Source organism: Hibiscus syriacus, unplaced genomic scaffold, assembly GCF_006381635.1.
Source record: "Hibiscus syriacus cultivar Baekdansim isolate YM2019G1 unplaced genomic scaffold, ASM638163v2 tig00003721_pilon, whole genome shotgun sequence".
Taxonomy (NCBI): domain Eukaryota; kingdom Viridiplantae; phylum Streptophyta; class Magnoliopsida; order Malvales; family Malvaceae; genus Hibiscus; species Hibiscus syriacus.
The window spans coordinates 3,554,916-3,573,606 of NW_024061981.1; the positions used below are offsets into that span (position 1 = coordinate 3,554,916).

An 18,691-nucleotide genomic window follows, 5' to 3' on the forward strand; every position below is an offset into this window, starting at 1 on the left:
ACTGAGAACTGTAGGCCATTGAAGCGTAAAGTCTAAGATCTGATCGATTCATGGGCATTAACGTTCAATGTATAATGGGGGCATTCCAAAAGGGAGTCGACTGGGGCATCCATCAGGAGTTTTTTGTTGGATTCTCATGCATGTCATCTTGTTTCAACTAGTTTTTCTATCCATGTTTAAATGTTTATAAGTCACTTGACATTTGAACATTTTCAATAAAATACTTCCTTCTTAGGAAATGAACAATGAGCAAGTTTTAATCTTGAATTCTTTAAATATCATCTTAATTAAGAGTTTTTTAATAATTGATATTATAAATCGATGACAAATGACAAGATTGAAACCTTTCAAAACAAGGACCCTTTGATTCTAATCTAAGACTACACCAGAGTCCATACCTTCCCTTGAAGGAACCAAGATAGCTCTCTCCTTGCATGTACAATCAATCATTTTGGCATTCAAGTATGTGTTAAGAGCGAACAAAATGGGGAAACTAGCACATGGGTTTGCAAAACTAATTGGTTTCTACTTCTGTTGATGACATTCAATGATAATCATAATCTTCTTAGATGGAATGGTAAAGTGAATGAATCTAGTTTAGGTCAGTTGCCTAGAAATGGAATTCTAACTATGAGATTTTCTGACCTTCAAAACATCGGGACTATAACAAGTTTTCCTCAGCGAGCTTAAGAAATAGAATCCGTATACACATAAATATATATATATATATATACAATAAAGATGAGGTATTCCGCTAAAGCAATTGGTAGTAGAGGAAACTCGAAAGCTCTGACATTATGAATATATTACATTTAAACCATGACATTAATTGGGTACTTGGCAATTCGGTGTTTACTCCACTGTGGTTGTCAAGTCAAAGACTTTGTGAGGACATGAATCCTTTAGCTAGCCTAATAAAGGTAATCATAAAATATATGTACAATAAAGTTGAATTAAACTAGCCAAACAATGGCAAATTAAATCAAATTTACTAAGTAAGGAGTTTTGGTGAATATGGACTAAGGGAGTTGAGGAACACCTGTTATAGTCGACTTAACACGAGCACTCAAAAATCTTATTTTTAGACCGATATTTCTGCACTACCTTGACTAGAGGAGTCTATGAAGCTTAAACAAATGGAAGATTTCATAGAACTGAAATACAAGTGTTCTAAAGAGTCTAGCAATTGACTATGCTAGTTGCGTCATTTTGTCCGCCTCCGATCAAAATGCTAAACCAGGAAATAGGGGTATGCCATGATCTTCATGATGACCAAAGCAATGAGACAAACCTTAGAATTTAGGTAGTTAACCTCAAAACCAGCCTTTTGATCTTGATATTTGTCAAAGATTTTTAACTATCAAAGATTAAAAGAGCAGTTGATTCTTTTGATATCCAATGAACTCTTGTTTATGATTTGTTTCAATTGTGAAACTTAGAAGGAGGCAATATTTTTTTCAAAACTCTTTTGATATTTTTCAAAATTTTGGAAATTCAAAGGATGAAAAGCATTTTCAAACAAGTTAATCTCTCTAGAGGCATATCTTGGAATTCAACGAATATCTCTCTGAAGCTCAAGATCGAAGCTGGGGCAAGAGAAGATAAATTTTTGGGGTAAAATTTAATGGGGCAATGAAAACAAATTGTCTCAGGTCGAGGTTTGCAAGAGTACACCCTAGTTGAAATAAAGACAAACTGAATCAATGATAGAGTGAAGATTGCTCTCACAACCATTCTCTTTCCAGATCGAGAAAACATACATCAACATATACATACATACACATACATACATGACACATGAAATTTGCATATTTGCATTCACCATCATGTGTAATAAAGACTTTGATTTTCCCTTTCTTGAGAACAAATTCAATAATTCATCAAATAAAATACAAACTTCATCGTGACACCCATAAACATCCAAGATAAGCATATATAAATACATAATTTCAAATTTTCAGGAAATAAGAGCTTGGAAATAACCATATGTCTTCAACCTGAAAGAACAACGCCAACCAAATATTTGACTTCCTGAAGTCAACAATCAGATCTTCTGAAGACGTTTCCTCAACATGCAAGAATCAATAGACAGACTATGAGCTCTTGAGATTATCTTCTTAAAAAAATAAAGTGTCGTCTCGCTAGAGACAGTTTTCTTAAAAATAAATTTTGTCTCGCTTGAGACAACTTTCTCTTTAAAACAAATTCTGTCTTGCTTGAGACTTTTTCCACAAATTTTGAGAATTTTAAAACAAATTTTGTCTCGCTTTAGACAATTTCTCTTAAAACAAAATTCGTCTCGCTTGATACATTTTTCTCTGAGATACAAATTTAAATTTGTTGTACTTGAAACAAAATTAATCTCACTTGAGATTTTCAAAATCGATTCATCTCGCGTGAGATAGTTTCCCCTTTAAACACAAATCTTGAAATTGTTTCCTTTGAAACAAAACAAACACCTTTGATATTGTTTCCCTAGAACAATATTGATAATCTTTGAATATTTTTCTCTTAAAATGAATTTTATCTCGCTTGAGACAATTTCTCTTGAAACAAATCTTTGAATCTGTTTCTTTTGGAAAAAAAATCTTTGAGTCTGTTTCACTTAACAAAATCATCTTTGAGTCTATTTCTTTAAAAACAAATTTTGTCTCTCTGAGATAGTTTCTAATGAAAAACCAACCTTTGAGATTGTTTCCTTTGAAAAAAATTTTGTCTCACTTAAGACATAACCCATCTTTGAGCTTGTTTCCCTTGAAACAAAACAAAAATCTTTGAGATTGTTTCCCTTAAAACGAATTTTGTCTCATTTGAGATAGTTTTCCATGAAACATCGATCTTTAAGAACGTTTCCCTTAAAACAAATTTTGTCTCGCTTGAGACAGTTTCCCTTTAAACGTCATCTTTGAGTCATTTCCCTTGAAACGAATTTTGTCTCTTTTGAGACAGTTTCTTTTGAAACACATCATCTCTGAGATTGTTTTTCTTGAAACAAATCTTTAAGTCGTTTCTCTTGAAACCATAATCCCTAAAGATAACCAGCCATCCTCATCACGTAGGAATCGTATCATCCCCTAACCAGACCTCCTCATCATGTAGGATCCGTGTCACCCCTAGATAATTAGCCGTCTGAATCGCATAGGAACCAAGTTATCACCCTTTCTAAAGATGGCAAGAACTCTTCATCACGTATGAGTCATGTCATCCCCGACCAGACCTCATCATCACGTATGAGTTGTGTCACCCCTAGATAACTAGCCGTTCTCATCGCGTAGGAACCTAGTTATCACCCTTCCTAAAGATGGCTAGAACTCTTCATCACGTATGAGTCGTGTCATCCACCGACCAGATCTCCTCATCATGTAGGAGACGTGTCACCCTTAGACGACCAAAACTCTTCATCGCGTATGAGTCGTGTCGTCCCCAAATAAAACACTATCAAACCTATCACATTTTTAAACCGAAAACAAAAAGAGAACCATACAAAAATTGGTTGTCTTTTTCGTCTTTGTTTATTCTTGTTAACACAAGAATGTGCAAAGAGAGGCAGCTGTAGACACTCATTTTTGTCCTGGTCTACCAAAAAATTATTTTATTATTTTATTATTATTATTATTATTACTTTTATTATTAATTACATATTACATTTTGTTGCAAGCCTAATCCCAGCCCAATTACAAGCCCACTAGGAGGCTAACCCAACACCTAGCAGCCAACAAGAACAAACAAGACCCAACTAGAATTCGGATGATCCAGGCCTACCCAGATCCTACCTGCCCAGCATTCGACCTGGATCCAGACCCGAATCCGGATCCGAAATGATCCCCCAGGGTTTCTAAAACCATAACCCTAGGGTATGATATTTGTTGTCGCTGCCTGTCTCCTCTGCCCATGCTGCCGTCGACTACTCCTGCACCATTACAATGACTGAATCAATCAATCCATCAAATAAAATAAAAACAAATCAGTCTAAAAATCCTGAGGATATTTTTTCCAGAGAAAAATCAGACAGAAATGAAACCACTGGGGATCAAATAAAAGAGGGTGGATTCGGGGCATAAAAAGAAAGTAGAGGAGAGAGATATGGAGGAACCGAAGGGGGAACCATTTTTAGGGAGAGAAAATCAGAGAGATTCGGGGAAGAACTAAAAAAACAGAGGGAAGAAATAATATTTTACGGAGATTAGAATGATAAAAATCAAAGAAAAAAATATCAAAAGAAAAAGAAAAAGAAAAGAAAAAGAAAAAGTTTACTTTTCTTTTTTAGATCTACTCTGATCTAACCCCAATCTCAAAGAACCGACTCTGGATCCCTACTCAGGGATGAAAAACGCTTCAGGTGGTTTCTTTTTCTCCCTCCTCCGGCACCGACAGACGGCTATTGTCGCCAGTCAATGACGGTCGATGCGATAGATGGTCGTCGGATTCTGGGAACCTAAGAACTCCTGTTGAAGCTTTTAGAGATTTCTCTCCTTCTCTCTTTCTTTCGGTGAGGTGAAGAAGTGAAAATAGGGTGAGTGGGTTTCATAACCCATCAAAGAGGCTTATATATAAGCTTCGAAACGGCGTCATTTTGAAGGGGATGAGCCTTGTAAATTTGCGCATGGGGTAATATCTATTATGGTCCTTCTGGTGATGTAATATTTCCTTTTGGTCATTAATGGAAATGTTGTATTATTTTACTTTGAGTTATAAAATTTCATGTTTTACATTTTAGTCACCTTATTATATGTTATACCCTTTTGTTAATGTTTGGATCTAGTTATGACATTTATAAATGTTTCATTTTCGTCCCTATCTAGTTATTATGCACATTTGCTAATTTTCCTAATTTTGTCTTATATTTTTATTATATTTTATTTTAGTCATTATTGCATTTAGGTTTAATCATTATTTAGTCCTTCATGTTTCTTGTTTATTTTATTTTAGTTTGTAAATGTTATTAATGGATTATTTATATTTTTAATACATGTATTGTTTATTGTTTGTGATTTTGGCTCTGATTTATTTGTAGTTAATGTTTAGCCCTTTTAGTTTCTGATAATACCATTTTAGTCCCTTAAGTTTCTGTTTTGCTGTTTTATCACTTAATTGTCTGTTTTTACTATTTTAGTCCTTTAAATCTCTGTTTATGCTATTTTAATCACTTAAGTTTCAGTTTTTGCTATTTTAGTACTTTTAATTTCTATTTTTGCTATTTAGACCCTTAAGTTTCTAATTTTACTATTTTAGCCTTTTAAGTTTTTATTTTTTCTATTTTAGTCCTTTAAATTTCTATTTGTGCTATTTTGGTCCTTTGAGTTTATGTTTTTGCTGTTTAGTCCTTTAAGTTTATTTTTTCCTATTTTATTCCTTTACATTTTTGTTTGTGCTATTTATGTCCCTTAAGTTTTTGTTTTTGCTATTTCAGTCTTGTAAATTTTTGTTTTTTTCTATTTAGTCCTTTTTTTACTAAGCATGTCTAATTTTTTTTATTTGTATTTTAGTCTGTCATGTTTGTAAATATCTATTTTAGTCAAAATTTGTAATTGTGTTTTATCGATCGTTATAATTTCATGTATGTATGTAAAAAATGGAAAATTTCATTGTGCGGGAAATCTACGAAGACATCTCCCGACTATAAAGGAAGGTGTCTTTTCGAGGATTTTTCGTATAAAGGTTGTTATGTATTTGATATTTCTTTTTATTGCACATTTATTTATTTAGATTATTTTTCAACTCTTTTCATTTTTATTTTGTTTTATTTTATTTTATCTTTGCGAAAAATGCGAGTAATGTCTTTTGTGAGGGGAATTTATGGAAAATTATCCTAACTGTAAAGGAAGTATTTTTTTTCGAAGATTGTTCACACAAAAAGGCATTAATTATCCTAAAATTAACACTTTTTGAATAAAATCAAATAAATAAAAGGATTGTAATTTAAATATATTTTCGAGTATGTAATTCCCAATATTTAAACAACATATAATTGTTTAGGTACCAAAATTTGGGCGTTGTGGGGGTGCTTACCTTTCCCCACATGTAATCGACTCCCGAACCTTTAAAAATGAATCTGTGGTAAAACGCAAACCATTTTTATTCTTTAAGGTTTCCAACCTATCTAACTTAATGGTTGGTGGCGACTCTAAAATAAAATCGATTTTCAAAATCATATTTCATCGTCTTTCCCCTAAATCAATTTTTTAAGTCTAACGGATCCCCTGGGGAGACGTTATGACACAAAGTTTACATTAACACAAAATATATTGCAGTTCAACATTGTTAACTAGAATGAACAAAGCATATATCTAAAGTAACACCTAAGATGGTGGACTCTGAGGTTGATTTTTTCGTATCATCTGCATCATAGCTTCAAGTCAATTTTCAAAGTCTTGACATTTTTGTTGATATGTTGTTTTTCTCTCTGCTTCCCTCACTTCATTTTCGACTTTCATTTGAGCAACTTTTTGATCCATTTCAATCAACTGTTGTTTTAAATGACTAACTTCTAATTGGGAAGACTGACTATGTGATGACATGTACTGAGATGAACTGAATCAAAATATTTGGTAGGAGCAACGAATCTTGACAGCGAACCCGACCATATCTTTCAGGACCCAAAACTTAGAAAAGCTAAATTTAGAAAAGTTTCGACTCCATTTTGATATTCGTCGCTTACCATTGACAAATCCATCTAACTCTTATCCATTTCGTATTTCTGGAATATCAAATTCAAATGTTAATTGCTAATATTATAGAGAAAGTAAGCAACTAAACATAAACATTACATTTAATTCTTAAATTTAAGGTTTTTAAAGGACTAAACATATCACATCCTCATACTCGTATCCACATCAAACAAAGATATTGAACAAAAATACTTCAAGAAAAACGAAGAGTCGGAGCAATATAGCACAAAATGCTCTCTAATCCTTTCCCTCCCAAAATGCCAAAATTTCAATACAAGAATCAATTTATCATAATTCATAGATATGATAAGTATTTAATTCCTCCTTTTAATTCTTATTTTTTTCCTACTATCAATCTATTATTATGGTAAAGAAAACTTGGATCCTCTAAACGGTTATACAGGAATATGTTCAATCACCTGCGTTACACCGACTTTATTTTCCTTGATGTACTCGTTTTGACATTTAATCAGACATGGACACGAGATATAACCTTCCAAACAGAGATGTAATTGTAACTGACATTCATACATGATCCTAATGCCAGAGACAGCCACAATAGTCAAAACACTTTTTAGGATCCAATTTTTACTCCCAACAATTCACTTTACCCATACTTAAGTTAAAACACAGTACACATGTTAGATAGACATGCAAAGTTGCCAACTCCTAGACCCTCCAAAAATAGCTTTACATTGTCTACCAAATTCCACTTGATTTCCTTTGCGAAATTATTTTTATATATCTTACCTCTTGTATACGGATAATATACTTTACATTCTGTGATTTCAAACTTAATAAAATCAATGTCTTGTGAATTTGTAATTATCAAATAATAAATCAATTATATATCGACCATGTGCAATGATTATCCCTCAAGTTATTGAATAATCCATTTTTTAACCAAATCACGAGTAGTAATATGTAAACAACTAACACTTTATCATTAATTCATCGTGTGTTAGAAGTAATCTATGTCTACTAACTAATATATATTCAATATTTTCAAGTCATGAGGAGTGGATTTAGGGTATAATAATACTCATGCGTATGCGATGTACATTTATTTATCGCATTGGTAGAGGACTTAATATTTTAATTATATTGGCATTAAAATTGTCATAACTTAAAAACGATTAACAATGAAAATAGGCTTAATACTTACTAGTATCTAATTTTACTCGAAAAATTTATAATAAGAACATATAACATGTTGTGTTTTTATTAACAAATATTATCCTTTGAAAGATAAATATATATATATATATATATATATTTTTAATGAAATGATAATAGTAAGTCTTAGGTTCATACAAGGGAAGCGTAGAACATAGCATTACAGCTAATTCTTCATGCACTTTGAGACACAAGTTTGTACATGAAATCCACACAAAGTTCATTCTTTTCTCTCACGATTCTACAAACTTTATACGATATGTGCCACTTCACATCACATTTATGTATGTATATTGCTTCAAATTTTAATTCACGCCTTGCTTTTCCTCTTTTTTGACAACTTTAAATAATAATTAAGTAAATGTTATAATATTTAATAAAAATTAAACTATATATAAAAAAATAAAATTGGTCCAGTTGATAGAACCGTTGCTTGTTTACTCCTAGTTTTGATTTTTAACTGTTACCTCAAAAATTGTAACTTTTAAGCAAAAAAGTTTCTCAATTAATTTTATATCCTAAAACCTGAGGGCAAATCCACACTAATGTAATCAAAGATTCGAGATGGTGAAATTGAAAAAAAGGATGCTGGACCGAGTTTTACTCATTAGACAAAGAGTAAGAGTGCCTGAATACAGTTTTCCTTGGAAACATGCCCAAGAAGATAAAAAAAACTATATGCAGAAATTATTAGAGACGATATTTGTGGAGACAAGGGAGCTTGATGAATCAAGAATTGGTTATGTGGGTTTCAAACAAGAATCACTAGAGTATATTATGGTTATCCAGAACAAAAGTGGGAGTTCAATTGCATAAACAAGCATTGCAATGATACTAGTAGTGACCACTAATTCACTAAATCAGCTCAAACAGCTTATATGTATCATATGACAGAACATAATAAGTCAATCAAGCATTCATTCTACAGGACATCCAATCAATCTCAATTGTGTTTCAGCTGTTTATCATTAACTAGACGTGGCGACGTTAAAGAGAAATAAGTTAGTAGATACCTTTCCCTGAAAAAGCTCGTAAAGTAGAACTAAATACATTTGAGCAGTGAACCAAGAAGATGAAATCATAAGGACAACAAAGGAATGTACCTGTGAAAATGGTGAAATTTGCACCTCAAATCAGAGGGTCGAGCGTTGATGGAGTAACAATGGAGGCCTCGACGGCGACGAGCAGCATCAGTTTTGCGTCGGTATTTGGGTATTGGGAAATAGGAAAAGGGGATCGTGGGAACAGATGAAAAAGGGGAAAGGGTTTCGCACGATTAAAATTATAAAACATTGAGGCGTTTGCATCACAAACTCTATATCTGTAGCAGCGTTTGTCAAATAAACGCCACTAAAGTATGAGTTTTAGCGGTGTTTGTTGAAAAACGCCGTTATTGTAACAATTTTGTGGCGTTTAGGATATAAACGCCGCAATATGTATAAATTTAGTGGCGTTTACTTTGAAAACGCCGCTAAAAAAACCGCTAAAAATGTTTGATTTTAGGACCAACACAAAATTACATCCATCGATATAAGATCATACTTTTATAGAGAAACAAAGTTATGATGGCACCCATTTCCCACTATACTTGGGAAATTGAATTCATGTTGGAATAAACACATTCGAGAGCAAAACAAAATAGAAAACTATAAACCCTAAATAAATATTTTATAAAAGATATTAGCTTTAGTCTGAGAGTAGATTATGAACTAGCATGCGCTATTGGGGATGTGCGAGGAAGAGGGATTTGGCAGCTCAGTTAGGGTTTACAACACTTGAAACATTTGAGAAAGAAAGAGACAACACTGATCGAGATTGGAGTTTTTAATTAAATTTTTGCGGCGTTTTTTAAACCAAGCACCACTATAGAACAAACCATCGCGGCGCTTTTGAACAAAACGCCACTAACGGTTCAATATATTGCGGCGTTTTTTAAAACAACGCCACAAAAGTTCCGAACTATTGCGGCATTTGTTTCAAAAAATGCCACTAAAGAACGATTCTTTTGCGGCATTTGTTTAGAAACGCCACTAATGTACTAGGTTTTAGCGGCGTTAGTTTAAAAATGCCACTAAAGAACGACTCTTTTGCAACGTTTGTTTAGAAATGCCACTAAAGTACTAGGTTTTAGTGGCGTTTGTCTAAAAATGCCACAATATATGTACCCTATTACGACATTTATTTAAAAACGCCACTAAAGTACTTATATGTTGCGGCGTCTGTAAAAGAAACGCCGCTAAAGTACGAATTTTACCGGTGTTTTGAAGAAACGCCATTAATGTTACCATTTTGTGGCGTTTTGGATATAAACGCCGCGGTATGTATACTGTTGTATACATGTTTTGCTGTAGTGTAAGTTTGTGAATTGTCATGTAAGCATTGTGACAATCAACGTTTTATTTTGTTCTTCAAAGAGTTAAATTAAATTTTTCATTACAAAAACATTTAGGGACTACACTAATTATTTTTCCTAAAATTTTGAGGATCCCAATTACCATTAAACATATTATTATTTTAACAACACTTTTGTGTGCTCTTACTTATTACAATATTTGTGTATTTTTAAAATTTAATTGATGTTTGATATATATAACATTATATTCTTATTATAAACTAAAATAAATTTTGTGTTATGAACTTTCTTATCAACTTTATTTTTTATATTTGCATAACTCACATGTTAAATTAATTGAACTTACTATTTTATTTTTGGATTCAAGTTTTCATTTATATTGACCAAACATGTTTTTTAATTTTTTTTTTGAAAAAACATAAAAATAAAATTATTTTCTAAAAAATAATATTTTATAAAACCAAACATACCCTTAGGTTTTGTATTAATTTAGGAGCAAAGAGCAGTGGGGAAGTAGTTAGTCTATCTTTAAAAAACGAGCAAAGTTTCAATCTTTAATCTTTCTTTCTTACCTAATACATCAAACAGTCTCCTGTGTGCATAAAAAAAAGGTGGGATTTTGATGCTTTGTTTTATACAAATGCTCATCAAACATTTGATGATTTTAGAGGTAACTGTCAAGATACCAAAATTAGGGGCACTATGAATGACTCTACCCCCATTTCAGTTATTGCATAATTAAGTTAGAATTTTGATGCTTTGATAGCGTTCTAAAGGGTTTTCCCAAATTCATTTTCTTGGTTATTGGAGAGCTGTTGGGTCCTGATTCAGAACTTTAAACAACTTATTACTTCAAATGTTTTCTTCCATTCTCTTCATTTCTAATATTATGAGATTGGCATATCTGGGTTAATCTTGTTATTCTCATTTAGGAGTATTTTAGTGGTTTTACTTTATTTGTTCTTTAGCAAAGCTGTCACTTTTAGTTCATTGTTCAGTCTGAATTTAATGTTTCTTTTAAAAATTGAACATGGAATCTAGGATCGGGGTTTTATGTTCTTAGCTCAGCTCTACGTTATATGTTGAGTTCCTTTGGAATTTGTGTGTTTTTAGGATTGGAATATAAGCATGGCTATTGGTGGTGATGATGAATTGGGGCTTAAACACCAGAGTCTTATGAATTGTTCATCCTCAGAGATGAACCATTTGTGTCACAAAGTTGATGGAATGGAAATGAGCTCGATATCCATGTATTACAAGCCTTCGAATTTGTCGGATCCTTTCTCTGGTTCTGATTGGGATCCCATTGTTTCACTGAGCCGGAGTGAAATCCCTGTAGGTTCTTCAGTGGTTTCTCATACTGAATTTGCCAATTCTCATTACCCTCTTATCATGGAGAATCAGGGAATTTGTGGGACTTCCCACTTTTCCCACTGCGAATCTAATCTGAGCTTTGTTGAGCTGGTGCCAAAGCTTCCGGGATTCGGTAGTGGAAATTTGTCGGAAACGGTTGGTCCGATGAGTCTGCCACAAACCAGCCAGTTTGCCAACAACCGGGGTGGTCCAAATTATGCTCTGAATCATGATGGCGCCATTGAAAGGGTTTCAACAAATAGTACACAATCTTGTGAGAGTTGCGAGCTGTAAGGGCTGCACCAAACGGAATGTGTCGAAAACTGGTGCCTGAATCGAACCACTTGATTCAATCACAATAGAATCAAAACTTTCAAGCATGGTGATTATCAATGCCACCATTGACTTTAGTAAATTGGCTTTGTTATTCATGTTAGAATGCCGATGAGGAGCTGCAAAATGATCCTTTGGGAGAAGTCTGATGTTCCAAAAGAACACGTTGCAAAGAAACATAAAACCGAAGAAATTACAGGCGCAAATTCATGCAAAGCATGCCAAAGACGGTTCTCAAACCGGGGAAACTCTTAAAGAGAATTACGACCATGTTGGAGCAAGAAGGGGCCAGGCTACCAACAGTCACAGCCTGGCAGATAGGGTAACTTATTACTGTTTTCAAAACGAAAGAACAATGTTTAGCGTTCTTAACATCGTATCGGATCCGGTAATCTTCATGATTGCAGGTGAGAAGGGAAAAGACAAGTGAATGAATCAGATAGCTTCAAGAACTTGTACCAGGTTGCAGTAAGGTAAGTATAGGGTCGTGGGTTCATAGTAGACTCTTTCCTCAAAAAGAGAATGGATCTCGATTATTCGATGCGGTTTAGTTGTTTTAGATTACTGGGAAAGCTGTGATGCTTGATAAGATTATCAACTATGTCCAGTCACTGCAACAGCAGGTTGAGGTAGGAAACCATGAGTGTTACTTGGATCCAGATATGCTATATTTCAGTGACTTGCCCCTTTACTTTTTGCATTTTGGGACCGATTGGTATTTTATTCCTGATTTTTAGACAAGGGAAGATGATTTGTCGGAATTACATATAAAATTTTATTAGTCTTGGTGGTGGTGTTGTTGACCGAATCCTGACATCAAAAAGTTGGAGATATTACATCATTTGCAATTTGGTCCATTTTTACTTCAAATCAATGCAATTGAGTTCAATATTATACTCCACCGTAGTTCATGCGTTCTTTACTTCATTAATTTATTATTCTTTTAGAACTATGGAAGAGTAAAAAGTAACTATTAAATAATAAAAAAGGAATTATATTTTCGATTATAAATAAAATGAGGAGCAGAAAGGGGGAAAAGAAGAGGTGTGGCATATGATTCATAATCAGTAGAGGAGGGTGGAATTTGTTTGGTGATTTGGCTTAAAGAAGAAGAAAAAAGACTGGACTTTAAAGTTTGGGACATAAAATAATTGACTGCACTCACTTTTCTTTAATTTTACAGCATGCTGACAGCATACTCGTACCACATATCATAAATAAATCACTCTTCTATAGGTAAAACTGAAGTTTTTTTTTTTAATCTTTACAACATGATAAAGCATTTTTTTTAATAAAATCAATAAATTTTACACTAATTTATAGCCATTAGATTTAAATAAATAAATATCCTAGATTTAATTAAAATTTATAATCCATAAATAAATATCTTTTAACTCACATAAAAATAATATCTCTTTTTACCCCAATCCCAAATCTTCAACCATACACTCCAAAATCTCAAACCCTAAAACCTCTTCACCAAACCCCAAACCCTAAATAATAAACATTAAACTCTAAATCATAAACCCAAAACCTTAAATCGCAAATCTTAAACTATAAACTCCAAACCCTAAAGCTTAAATTTTGAACCCTAATATAAACCCTAACCCTAAAAAAAGAAAAAAATATTATTTTTTGAGTTAAAAATATTTATTTATTGGTTATAAACTTTAATTAAGTCTAAGCCATTTATTTAGTTAAATTTTACATAGTGTGAGTAGATATAAATAAATATATATATATAACCCCAAACCCTAAAGCTTAAATTTTAAACCCTAAATCATAAACTCTAACCCTAAAAATAATATTTTGCAATAAGTTAAAGAAATATTATTTTTTTGGTCATAAATTTTAGTTAAATTTAAGTCATTTATTTATTTAAATCTAATGGCTATAAATTGGTGTAAAACTTATTAGTTTTACATCGTGTAAGTGGATATATATATATAGGCAAGATCCTATTATATCCAGTGTAAATTAAGAGTTTCACTTTTTTAGGACAGATGAGAGAAATCAAAGGCTGAGATTAAAAGTAGAAAATGTGAAGATATTCACTGGAAAAAAAATGAGTTAATCTCAGACATTGATTTTTCCTCATCTAACGGTCTTGAAAAGGTGTAAAACTTTTAATTTTTCATTGGGTGTAAGTGGATCTTAACCTCATATATATATATATATATATATATGGTTAAGATCCAATTACATAGTGTCAAACCAAAAAGTTTTACACATTTTTAGAATCATTGGATGAAGGAAAAATCAAAGACTAAGATTAACAGTGGGAAACAAAAAGATATTTACTTAAAAACTAGGAATTAATTTCAGCATTTTGTTTCCCTTCATCTAACGATTCTAAAAGATTGCAAAGCTAAAAGTTTTACGCCAAGTGCAAGCGGATCCTAACTATATATATTATGTGTATGAAGATATTTTTTCGTTATCAATCAAAATATCTACATAAAGTTTTACATTAATAAAGATCGATCTCTAGAGTCTCATATACTGTCAAATATATTTTCAAAATAGTTATATTTCTTTACATACTTTATATATCTACGAATAGCAATTATAATTCTAGACTTGATATCCTGTTAAAACTAGCAAAGGGTTTACATAGAATATATTGCCATTACTTTCCCCAGTTACAAACAAACCGTATATACATCCTATAATTTCATGATAACAATAGATTAACAAATTATTAATAAAATAACTAATAGCTAACAAAAGTAATAAAATAACTTCCTAATTATAATTTCAATACTTTCCCCCAAGTTAGTGGGTAAAAATATCTTTAACCCCAAACTTAAAACTAAATACTCATGTTGTACCCCGAGGACTTATTAAGAACATCAGCTAATTGATTAGCAGAATTTATATATTCTATCATGATAAGACTTTTCTGTATCTGCTCAAAAATAAAATGACAATCAATGTCAATGTGCCTGGTATGCTCATGGAAAACTGGATTCACAACTATTTGTATTGATGCCTTGTTGTCACTAAAAAATTTTAGTTGGTGTTTTGTCTGTAATCCCAAGTTCTGCTAGTAAATCTCTGAACTAGATAGCTTCTGCTGCAACAACAACCTTGCTCATATATTCTGCTTCTGTAGAACAATGAGCAATTGTATTTTGTTTCATCGACTTCTAAGATATTAATGATTTTCCTAGTTGAACGCAAAAAATAAGTCGACCTCCTTGTCATCAAGCAATAAGTCCAATCCAAATCACAATATGAAACCAACTGTTTATCCCCTTTTATTACCAGTAACAAATCATGTCTAGGATTCTTCTTAATATATCTAACAATTCTAAGTGTTGCCTCTAAATGAGATTTTCTAGGACACTGCATGAATTGGCTCAAATAATGAACATAAAAAATAATGTCTGATATGGTATTAGTCAAATAAATAAGCCTACCAATCAGTCTTTAGAAAACTGATTTGTTTTCAAGCAATTCGTCTTCACTGTTTTGTTGAAATTTCTCATCATACTCTTCTAAAGTGTACATAATGTTTTGTTCAAAAGGTTTCATTGCAAGTTTGATAACTCTTACCCCTTCATCATCAATTAATTGCATCGCATATTTCCTTTGATTCAATAGAAACTCTTCCTTAGATCTCATTACTTTTGGCCAAAGGAAAAACTTCATCTCCCCTGAGTGTTTCATTTTGAAGTTTTGGTGTAGTATCTTCTTAAGGTCTTCAATTAAACCTTTATAGTAACAGCCCAGTTTTCCCTAAATTTGAAAACTTAAAATTTGGAAATTTTGTCTTAAATCTTTAATTTGATTTTGGTGACTAATTTGCATTAAATGTAAAAACTGTAGTTTGTTGTGAAAACTCTAAAGATTATAGGGACTTAGTTGGTGACTTACTCATATTCTTTTTAATCACAAACCCTAGTCCTTTTAATTTCTTCCAGTTACACCTAATCTTCTTCTTTTCTTTTCCTTCCCTTTTTATCGTTGTTCTCGTCGATTTGTGGACGTCGGTGAGCCTTAAACAAACTACCTTGCATTGTAGTTTCACTCTTGTCATTGCTAAGCTGTCAATGTTGTTTACTTCTCAGTAAGGAGAACCAAATCAAAACTCCTTCACGCTGTGAGGCGCCACCGCTGTCCTTGGCCATCCAATTGGTCAGGGGTCATTTGGGGGGGGGGGTGGGGAAGTTTAAATCGGCCAGTTAGGGTCGTATTTACTCCTCATTGGCCATGGAAGGCTACAACTGTTCCTTTTCGCAGTTGCTCTCGTCTTTGCAACTGTGTGGACTGTGGTTCACTTGTTCAGGGCTGTTATCACGGTACCATTGCTGGTGATTGTGGTTTGCGACCGAACAGACAGTCACCTTTGCCGAACTGACAACACTTATGTAAACACTAATTTTTTCATTTTGTTTTATATTATTATTATTATTAAAATTATTATTATTATTATTATTAAATAAATACAAATATTGTTACAAGCCCAAAAATACCAATCCTAGAGCCCAATAACCAGGCCCGTTTACAACCCAGACCCAGTCCAACCAACCCAGAAGGCCCAAAAGAATCAAAATAGGGTTACTTCTAGGGTTTCTAAACCCTAGCTCCCAGCCGCCGCCTTATCCATGAGCTCCCAGCAGTCGCCTCTACCAACGCCTCCCAAGTCAGATGGTCCAACCAGCTACTGCCACGACACCTCGCCGAAGACTCCAGAAACAACCCCACGTTGAAGCTATATGGTGAGTCACCGCATAGGCTTGGTGACTCATCGAAGCTTCCACTCTTTAACTAGTCCGAGAGGAGCACCGTGGTGGCTATAAAAGCCACCGTTCCCTGCAAAATAGAAAAAAAAAAAGAAAAGAAAAGAAAAGAGAGCAAGAACAGAGATATCGACATCAAACGAAACAGAGAGAGATACGGGAGCAACACCAAGCAACCATCAACAGAAAACAGAAAAGAAATAGAAAGAAACTTACCACCGAGGAGCTTCCAAACCACCGTGGACTCGTCGGAGATCCATACATCGAAGGTAAAAAAAAGCCTAGATCTAGGAAAATCTAAAGGTTGTTAGGAGAAACGAAGGTTGGATTTAAGACGAGGGAAAGCCGAGCGTTAATTTGGGAGTAATATTGTAATTTTCGGCCACCGTGTGGTCGGCGCCGGAGTACGGTTGCCGGCCGAAACTCTTATCCCTCCGGTGAGGGATTTGAAGAGAGAGGCAGAGAGATTTATATATATCTCTCTAGAGAGATAAATGAAATGAGAAAATGAGAGCACTTAGCTCTTTAGGGCTGGTTGGGAGGAATTTATACCCTCCCAAAAACTACGTCATTTTGGGGAGGGGCTTTTAGGTAAATTCACGTAGGATCAAACCACGAGCGTAGTCATCCTGGTTTTGTAAATTTCTATTTTAGTCATTGAAATTGAATTTTGAACCTTTTAATTTGGTCTCATAATTTTTATTTTATTTTATTTTAGTCCCTGTTAATATTCATTAAATATTTAGGGTAAATACCATATTTAGTCCCTCATAATTTTATTTATTTTTATTTTAATCACCATTTAATAATTATGGTTAAAATACACTATTAGTATTTACATTTTATGATAAATTTGAATTATGTCCCTAAATTTTGATATTTTGCATTTTGTTTCTGTTATTTTTAATTTTATTTATTTTAGTCACTATTTAATTGCAATTTATTTTTTTATTATCTTTTTGCTTTCGATATGTTTAAATTATTACTTTAATTATTATTTTATATATATATATATATGTTTAAATTTTAATATTTATTTATTTTTTAATATTAAGAAATGGGTTGTCTTAAAGCACCTAGAAGTCCTTTTCTGATATTCTTAAATAAATAAATATCCTATTTTTATATAAATTATGTATATTAATTTATTTTAATTATTTTTATAGAAATGTTTTATTAATATTTATTTATTTTTTAATATTAGGAAATGAGCTGTCTTAAAGCACCTAGAAGTCCTTTTCTGATATTTCTAAGTAAATAAATATCTTATTTATAAAAATGAAATATATATATATATTAATATATTTTCTTAAAATTATATTAATAAATTTGAAATAACAGGATTATGAATTAAATATATTTTTGAATTTTTAAATTTCCAATAATAGTGACAATTTATAATTAATGAGTACCAATTTTGGGCATTGTGGGGGTGCTAATCCTTACTCAAATGTAATCGACCACGAATCCCTTTTTATTATTAAAAAGAATGAATTTTTGGTTAAAACGCAGACCAATTTATCTTTTAACAGATGCTTTCTTAAAAACTCTTTTAAAAGATAATTTTTAGGTATTCGACCTACCTAACCCAAAAAGGTCGATGGCGACTCCCAAAATAATTTTTAAATCAAAATCATTTATTTATTCATTTTAGTTTTCCCGCCAAGAAGTAAAAATTTTGTGCCCGGACGAAAATCGGTTACGACAGTTTGACGACTCTGCTGTGGACCTGGTCAAGCTTTAAAATCAATTATAAATTGTCTCAATAAATTAGAAATTAAAAATTCATATTTATTTAATTTATAATTCTTTTCTTTCAAATTTTTTATATACTTATAGTTTTTATACTATTATATATATATATATATATATATTCTTCTTTACTTTGTTTTATTTTCAAGTATTAAATTTCATTTTTTAATTGTTTGTCAAAGGTTTGAATATTTCTCCTCATACACAACACTTGCATTGCATAACATAAGCTTTATAATCAAGCTTGTCCCTTTTAAGTGGGAGTGAAAGCGACGAGTTCGTGAGAATTTATTCTCCGTGTCAGACCTAGC

General features: G+C 32.4%; 1 pseudogene; it reads left to right on the plus strand.

Moving 5' to 3' along the window:
* The first annotated feature begins 11,325 nt into the window (after positions 1-11,325).
* On the plus strand, positions 11,326-16,246 carry LOC120182758 (annotated as a pseudogene).
* The last annotated feature ends 2,445 nt before the right edge of the window (positions 16,247-18,691 follow it).